Source organism: Buceros rhinoceros, unplaced genomic scaffold, assembly GCF_000710305.1.
Source record: "Buceros rhinoceros silvestris isolate BGI_N320 unplaced genomic scaffold, ASM71030v1 scaffold23390, whole genome shotgun sequence".
Classification (NCBI taxonomy): Eukaryota; Metazoa; Chordata; class Aves; order Bucerotiformes; family Bucerotidae; genus Buceros; species Buceros rhinoceros.
Window position 1 is genome coordinate 1 of NW_010389524.1, and position 9,446 is coordinate 9,446.

Below are 9,446 nucleotides of genomic sequence, written 5' to 3' on the forward strand. Positions count from 1 at the left end.
GTGTGAGGAGGGGACGGGAGGGGAGGGGGGAGCGCTGGCAGGCAGCCAGCTACCATCAGAATTAGCTCATTGTTCAATATAACCAGCACTGGCAACCAAAACCCAGCCTGAGAGAGAGGGGGAGAGAGAGACTTTCCCTCAGCCACCCCCACCCCTTTTTCTTTTTTCTCCAAGGCTGCACTTTAGAAGAGGTGCAGTCATTCTTCCCCACACCCCCTACCCTCTCTCCACTCCCCCAACTATAAATTCCCTACTGTAGCATGCTGCCCTTTTTTAATCCACATTTGTGTTTCAGATCATGTAGAAAGGACAGAAAGTGAGCAAGGAGCGGGGGCTTTTGTCTGTAAGTATATGCAATTCCAATCCACAGAATTTTATTTATTTTTTTTTTCATTTCCTTTTGTCCTTAGCTGGACTTTGCTGCAGCTTGCCTTTCCCCCTCTCGGTGCACATTTCCAAACACGCTTTCTTAAAGAAGATGAGAAAACGTGCAGTATATGTATTTAACTCTTTGTCTTTTCTTTTTTTTTTTTTTTCTTTTCATTTCCTTTTGTCCTTAGCTGGACTTTGCTGCAGCTTGCCTTTCCCCCTCTCGGTGCACATTTCCAAACACGCTTTCTTAAAGAAGATGAGAAAACGTGCAGTATCTGTATTTAACTCTTTGTCTTTATGCTTTATGGTTGGATTTCTAGGCTGGGGATTTTTCTGCACATGCAAGGGAGATGAGAAACGGTTTTCTGAAACTGTTTTCTCTTTCTTGCTTTTGCACTCCCCAAACACCAAAATGCATTTTTTAACCTAATGCAGTTAGCTTTTTTAGTATGCATGCAAGGCTCTAGGGTTGGGTTTTCATCTCTTTTCTTCTCCCTTGTAAAACGAATCTGCCTCTTCTCTGCCCTGACACTGGATTCCTCTCAGGCTGCTGGGGTTTATTTTTAGAAAGCAGTCATTCTTGCAACAGCCTTCTGCATTTTTGCATGTGCAGCAGTTAAATTTTGGGTGGTTCTTTTGAGAAAAAAACCCACAAAAGCGACCATATTTTAGTGAACATTTAGTGATGTCCTTTCTTTCCAACATTTCTGTCTACATTTATATCTACAGATATATGAGTTTGCAGTTTTAAATCCAGTGTGTATGTGTGTGTTTATGTGTAAACATATGACTCATACCTAATTACACTTCATACATACACACTATAGGTAAGAAATATATAAACAATAGAAGAGAACATTAATTTTTGTCACTATATGGAAATGACAAAGGAGGTATGCTACAAATTCAGTCAGTAGATAGAGTGGTAATTTAAGGTACCATATAAATGAGGTAGGACCTACTCTTTTTTTTTTTTCTTTCCTCTCTCTGTTTAAAATAGGAAGGTGTGTGGAAGAGAGAGAAAACTGGAGGTTATGTAATGCAGTGCTGTTTCCAAAAATACCTACTCTCTGGGCCGTTACGTTGTGAAAGCCTGACACTGTTATACTTGTTTCTTGATGGCAAAACCCACACTTTGTAGTGTGCCTGGGAACAATGGACCACCTTTACAGTCCGCACAGAGTGATGGTTTTTGTCATCTTGACTGATTTTTAGGTGTGTTAACCATTAGGTATAGTGCTCGTCAGAGATGTACCCAGAGCCAAGAATAGCATAGGGTTCTGCAAATCCAGGTAGCAGGGATTCCTTTGTCCTATATTTAAGCCTGCAGACCACTGAAGTGCAGAGACGTGTGATACATAAGCATACATGTGGTTAGAGTAATTTGCATGACTTGAATCTTAAACACTGAAGCTTATACTTGGCTCACCCACTGTTGTGCTCGCAAAAAGTAACAAATACTGCGGCAGTTGGAATTATTTTTCATTTTTTATTTTTTAAATTGTTTTCAGATTGTTCTCCTTGTGCTACTTGAGAGAAACTGCAATCCCAAGACTTAACAGAATCTAAAAATGGTAAGAATTAGTTGCTTTAGCAAAGAATCAATGATTTTTTTTTTATAAATACACACCTACTTTCCCCATCCCAAATACTCATTTATAAATACGACCTTTATAAGACATACTTTTTTGAGGCTACGGGGATTTGCCATAAAATGTCTGATGTACTCCATATGTTGGATCTTTGATTTTCTTGCATTTTTTGAATAAAAATCTGAAATCCCTCTTTGTGCAGTAAGGCTTATTTAATTGAAAAAAAGAGAAGTATTTAGGTTACTATGAAAAATACACGTAACACATGTAAGAATACTTGCAGGCAAAACGACATCCAGTAATTTCAACTACACCACCTTCCTCCCACAATGAAGAAATAGGACATTGCACTTAGTAAGTGAAGCAGTTTTAATGTTAGTCTGTCAGGGAGGTACATAAGATGCAAGCTAAATTTTCTTGTTATTTGGTAGTTTTTTCAGAAAGTTAGCCTTTCTTTGTGCTACAGTCTGTTCCAGAAAAAATGGCTAGGCCTCAGCCTAACTGAACTTGTGGGCAATGTTTTTATTGAACAATACTCCATAATAACCAATTTCCTTTAGTGCTAATAGTGTTTATATTTTTACTGATTAAAGCCCATTTATTATAAGCTGAGATACTACTGCTGACAACTAACTAATTTTAAGGATGAAACATAATGCATCTAAATATTCCCTAATACGTGTTCTCTGAGGACTGTCTCAGAATCAGCAGGACAAAACCCTCTGTTTTTACAGAAAAAACTACATAAACCAGACAGAATTAGTTTAGATGCTGTCACATAGCATTCTTGATTGAAGATGCAGCTGTCACTGAAACGTGTCTGAATACAGGCAGTGACATAAATGTGATATATTTTGAGTTCTGCCTGACAATGTCATGGTAAAAACCTGATAATTTGTATGGGGCAGTAGCTTGTTGGAAGCAGCATTGCACAAGGTGTACTGTAGCACAGAATAATATCCAAAGTGTGTGGTTCTGAGGGATATATTCTTAAAGATATGGTAAGATACCATAAGATTAGGTTAATTTAATCACATTGGTTGTATTATTGTTGTCTGGTTCTTTGGGGTTGTTTTGATTTTGGGGAGGAGGGACCATCAAAGGATGTTTAAAATAACCAAATATGTAATGTGTTACAAAGGCTTTTTTCTTTTTGGCTCCTTGTTTTATATCATTCCTATCTGCAAAAATAAACTTGCAAATTCTGGAGTTTTAGTGTATTCTGGAACCTACTTTCATCAAAGTGCTTTGCTCATCTGTGCACAAATGAATTGTTAGGGGTGGGGAATTAAAAGAGAAATGATTCACTTAAACACTGAATAGGAATCATGTTAAGATACAGCTTGTTCACACAACTGTGGAATATGGGATAAGGCAACTGTTTTCCTACCAACTCAAGGTGACAATCAGCCCACATTTTTTGATAGTATGCAGGCTGTTATGTGCACTATATGCCTATCTATGGAACAAAAGATTATTTTAAGTTTAGTCAGGCATAAAATAGCCACTGACTTTTACCAGCAGATGATTCTATAAATCTAACAAGGTTCCTGGAGTACTCAGTGAAATTAGTTTTGTGAAGTCATTCTCCAGGCCAGAACATAGAACACAACTTAGAACTAATTATCCAAATGCAGAAAATAAAATCTAGTCCTATTGCTTGTTTTGCAGTATAACATAAATATAAATCTCATTTGGCTGTTTTTGAAAAGTTTTTTATTTGTTGTGAAAAGGCCTAATTCCACTTTTTTGTGACTGTTGATCACCATTTCCATATAAGTAACGCTAGGTTTTGCCCCCCCTTGCAATGTTGCTCGAGATGTGATACTTGGCACAATCTCTTCTCCTACCACCACTCTTTTTTCCTTTTCTTTTGCTTTTGGCACAGTAATGTAATTTTTCCTTGCAAGAGTAGATGCACTTGTCATATTTCTTCTTTTTATTGCAAGTATCTTATCCATTCTAATTTACAGGAAAAAGTCTTCTTTACATATCAACACTTTCAACACTGAAATACAGGACTATAAAAGTGCTTACTTTAATAGCATGTGCAAAGGCTCTATTCTGCTTTCACCAGTCAGTAAAAATTTAGCGGTTATATTTCACCAGATTGAATTAAATCTTAAAAAATGGGGGGAAATGGCCTGCTTATTCCTTTGCTAAACCAAAAATTCATCAGGAGTTATTAAAACTAAGTAATTTACTTAAGAGTGACTACATAAATTTGTTGAGTGAGAATAGATGAATTCTTGGTTTAACTTCACTGTCTTACCTTCTTGGTTTCTTAATGTTCTTATTTCATAAAAGATTTCCTAAACGGCTGTCAAGTAAAAGCACATTAACTTAGCAGTTTAGTTTACAATGCTGCTTCTCCTTTCCCTAGACTGGGAATTAGGATTTCCTCATACCTGGTTAATTAATCTTTCTTGGAGCTGTATAGTAATGTCAACAATAACTCAAAGAGGAATAGAAAGGCAGAAGAGTGTACTTTCTATTCTTATAATTTAAGCTCATGGTCATTTTGAGTCATCTTACACAAGAACACCTGCCGTTTGAGGATCTGTCCTTACTTGCAGATAATATATTTCCTTAAGCGACTGCCTAAAGGAAAAAAGAACCTTGTATGTATATGTGCAATGCGTAAAGTCCTGAGGTGATTTTAATTGCTCTTTTTATTTGAAATGCTAGAATTTCTGTATACCACGTTCATTAAAAGTGCTGTATGTCATAAAATACAAATTTAGATTTTAGTGCTAATTAAGGGGGGAAAAAAAGATCTAACTAAAACCTTTTTTTAAATTACTGTTTTTAAAATTTATTTGGCCTATGTGTCACTGAAATAAAGGATCTTCTCAGAAGAGTGAGAGTAAGGAAGTCTTAATTCCAGTTTTCTGTGACATCAAAGGAAACTTTTAGCGAAACCAGGAAAGGCTCTTTTTTAATGGTAAATGTTTGTTTTTAAAGAAAGAAATCAAACAGGCATTTTAGACACCTGACAGTGGCCCGTTTGTTTGCTTCTAAAGCACTCAGGTGTGTCCTTTTCTGCTGCTTGCATTGCAGTTAATTTCTGGACTTCAGTTCTGAGAGTTTGGGGTGCAGATGCTAAGGGTTTTAAAGTCTTAATGCTAATAAAAAGTGTATATTGGTAAACACATACATCCCTAATAATTTAATGTTAACCTACCTGAAAATAAACAAAATACATTCTAGAGCAGCTCATTAATTTACTTGACTTAGCACAATTACATGGTTTTCTTGTCAAGCACTAGTGGTGTGGAATCTCTAGGCTAGGTGGTGTAGAGTATAGCTGTGTCATCCCAAAGCAAAAAGGCCCCAGAAGGACGTCATTTGGGCTGAACACTTCTGTAGTGTATCCTTGCCTGAACTGATCAATTCTGAGGTTATTTTATCATTTCCAATCTCTGCATTTTATAGTCTTACTTGGAAAAAAAAGAGAAAGATGGAATGATGGCCTCTCAGAGAGAAAACAGTTGAGGGAAAAGCACCTCCTAGTCTGACATGAGAAAACTCTCACTTCTTTGTACCAAAACTCTCTGTTCTTTGTACCAAGTCTGCTACTGCAACTGGGGTCTCCTTGTTGGTAGTTCAGAACTGCACAGGAGCTGTAGGACTGTATCAGATCCTTTCAGGTTCATGTGTAGACAAGGGCAGAATTTGGTCAACGGAAGTATCTGAGAAGGATGAAAACTAAGCAGTTTTGGCCATCTGAATGTGTATGTTGTGCTGTTTTATTATGCTTATGTATTGTGCATGAAGAATGTGTTGGGTTCAGTGTGCTCAACTCGATCTCTGAAAATTTAGGGAGAATTAAAGCTTTTCCAGCTTACAAAATAAATAAGCAGAAATACAAACTCACTTTTTCCAACACTTCTGCCAAGTCCCTGTTGAAATGTGCAGAAAAAAACACCTTTACACTTGACACTTGATTATGACTAGCAAAATTTAAAGTGAGGTTTACAAGAAAGTAATTTTTGTCCAAAGCTATAGACACTGTGGATATTTCTGTGGTACAAGTCATATGTACATTAAAAGACAAAAACCTTTAGGTGTTTATATACGTGTTTCTATCCAGTCACAAGCACGGATACTCTGGGTGCTAAAATTTTGTAACTATGCACCAAAATACTTGATCCGAACAGAATCACAGGGAATTGGAGGGTTTTGTAATACTTTGTCCTAGACAAATATTTATTGAATGTTTTTTACAAAGGCTGAAATCTCAGAAAATCAGAAATATGAATTATTATACACCTTGTAATACTACAGTTGTTACATTGATTTTAAGTCGTGGGATCTAAAGCCTTCACCAATAATCTTTCCATGTTTTTTTGCATTGTGATACTGATGCCCCACACCTGAGCTCTGATCCTTGTGTGTATGGCTAAAGAGAGGGGAGAGGGATGGCACTCAATAGCCCTAGAACAACTTCATAAACATAATTCAGTTGGTATCATGGACTGGTACAGAGATTTTAATAAAAATGATTTAAAATATTCGTATTTTGTTTTTATTTCAAATAATATTTATTCACCTCATTAAACCATATTGGTTGAAGGTGCAATCTGGAAGGGTGCAAAAATGTTCTTTTCAAATGTTTAATGTGGAATGATACTACAAATTACTGTTTCAATGTTACATGAAACTCAATTTAAACTTCTGGTCTGGCAAATTCACTGCTGAATGAATCTCTCTGTAGATGTTGCTGGGAGGATTCCTGGTGTTTCCATTTGTAAATACTACATTTTAAAAAAACCACACCCTCAGAACAGGTAGTGTTTTCTCATCCTGCATTAATCATTTCTGGATTAATTTTGTTAACACTAATTTCTTGTATGTCTACAGGTTTAGAATACCTGTGTGGGAGCAAGTTGAAAAAAGTTAAAAGAAATTTGTGTGCTCTCATTGAAGGTAGTGTAACCCTTGGCTTAATGTGTGCATTACCAGAAATAACTCCAGAATTCTTACAGCACTGGTATTTAGAAGGCACACATTGGCATCACAGAACCACTCAAAAAAATTTAAGTTAGAGAGGATCAAATCTTCCTTCTTTGTTTTCATATGACTGTATATGGTGATGAAAGAGTATGAGTTTAAATAACTCTGTTCTTGCTGGCAGAAGAAAATCTTGTGGAAATATTGATAAATGTTCTTACCCTTAATTTCTAAGTAATTGTATAAGGCAACATGAACTAAACTCAGAAACAATACCAGGCAGGAAAAGTCCTTTTCCTGTGTGCCTCCTCATTAGATGAGTCCCAGAACCCATGGATATTTTGTAACTTTCACCCTACAGAACATACATGATACAGCTTGTGGTTTTGTATTTGGAGCAGCAGTGAAGCTGCATTAAATTATACTAGATATTGGTAATATGGTGACTGTACCATAATACTGTCAAGCACCTGTTACAGTGTCATCCGCTGTGGTCATTACATCTCTTCATGAGGTAAGTACTGGCTGTACAATGTGGTTCTGTCTCCCATTTCCATTTGTACTATGGGGGCTTTTAATACTTGCCTGAAATATGCTGGTTGGCCAAGGGGTTGGCACCTCATGAGGGGAAAGGCTTTCATTAGTGAGCTGTGCAGGGAAGCCGTCGGCAGAGGCAGTGAGCTTGCTACCACATGGAGAACAACATCAGTGGCTGGATTTCTGGTCATCTTTCCAGTATGTGTGAGCAATTTAAACAAAATTAAACAAGCAAAACAGTTTTAGTCCAAAGCAGTGTATTGTCTTCTGTAAATTACAGTGTTCAGCCATTAATTTAGACAGTTTATAGGGTACTTAAACACATTTGGGGATTCAGCTTGGTGTATACATTTTGTATACTCCAAAACTTGAAGGATGGAATTGGGAGAGCACACAGGAGAAGGGTTATTCTGGGCTGCTTCTGTTATTTATTTTTTCAGGATTCCCCTACTGGCCACTGTTCTTGCTGGTCTTTCCCTTAAGATCAAAACTTGATGAAGTGAGGAGACTGGGGTAAATGGACTTTCTGGTCACCCTGTGACCATGCTGCTTTTCTTTCTCCTCTGTTGCTCCAGTAATTTGTCGATGTTGGTATGAGGCTATTGAAGAACTTCATTCTGCAGCCTTTGGTCCTGAATTTTGCAGGCATTCTGTGTGTGTTCACCTGACCTTGTAACAAGAGACTTGTTTCTGCCTCTTGTTCTGCAGTTACAATTAGGTGTAGATACAAATAGTTACTAATTAAACTTTTCATTACCTTACTGCACTTGAAGAGCACATTACAAACTCCTATATAATTGACTGAAAACTCAGGTACTATTTAATTCTCAGGCTCGTTGTTGTTGTTTTTCTGTGTGTGCACTTTTAAGTAAAATAACAAAAGATAGCATTGTAGTGCAGAGGGAAATGAAATGGAAAAGGTTCTAGTTTGCGTGTTTTTCTGGAGGACTTGTTTGTTGTTTTACAGTTCCAGAGTCCATGCACATATATTTACTGGTGGAATAAAGTAGCTTGCAGCCATTTTACTGATTTATGGAACATTCCACGTATATTTGTTTCTTATTATTGTTCTGGAATAATTGCATTTTTTTTTCCTCTCAAGGAATGTGATACTCTGGTAATGAGTATCTTTGTTAAATTAATGAATTCAGTCAGAATTTGTATGAGTGTTTATGACAATGTTGAGAATGTACCACTTTATTTCTTTTTCTCTCTTCATATGCATGATAAATATTAAGAACAGTTTGCAATGGTTGTTGTTGTATTAATGAAGTAAAAAAGCAGCATGAGAGCATTTGTAGCGCACGAGCTAGATTCGTTCTGACTATTGCAGAAAAGTGCAAACTGATCTCTCTGCCTAAAAATTGCATTATACTCCGACGGAGTAGAGAGGATTCTTTTCCAAGGAAAAAGAAAGTGTTTTCTATAACTAACCTAATTAAATCATGTATTCCAGAAGACAGATGAAGTTTCTTTTGAGGATTCTTACCAGCTAAAGAATTTGGCAGAAATTATACACTCAGAGTTAGTCTAGCTTGCGTTTTCCCCAGCCCCAACATCATACTCACTGTTTTGGAGGCCAGTAGGAACCTGAGAGACTTGGAAAAATATTCCTGCTCTGAGTGCTTAGTATCCACAAGCATCCTTTCCTGCAGCAAGGGGCTCTGCAGTATTTGAGCCTATTAGTCTTAAAAGCCTGTTTTAGCAAATTTTTCATAGCCGGTTTTCTTATATATGTCATGGGATGCTGTAAATATATATATAAAAGATGCAACCTGTATAGTATGGATGAGGACAAGAGTGAATTCTTTGAAGAAGCTGATACAGATGAGCCAAGATAGGAGACTACACAGCAGCAGACACTTCAGTGCAATCTGGAGAATGGACACTTTAAGAACAATGAAAGAAACTGGATGAAGATGGGTTCATATGAAAAGTTTTGTACTTGCAATCCAGAAAAACTACTTCCAAGGTCACTTCCTTATGTTGTGT

At 36.8% G+C, this 9,446-nt stretch overlaps 1 long non-coding RNA gene across 1 annotated transcript in view; it reads left to right on the forward strand.

The window, feature by feature from the left end:
• The first annotated feature begins 90 nt into the window (after window positions 1-90).
• The window catches only part of LOC104492114, a 19,848-nt gene continuing 10,492 nt past the window's right edge, over window positions 91-9,446 (forward strand). Inside the window, exons 1-2 of the long non-coding RNA XR_727785.1 lie at window positions 91-343; window positions 1,884-1,946. This is a non-coding gene — a long non-coding RNA (uncharacterized LOC104492114). The remainder of the gene's footprint in view (window positions 344-1,883; window positions 1,947-9,446) is intronic.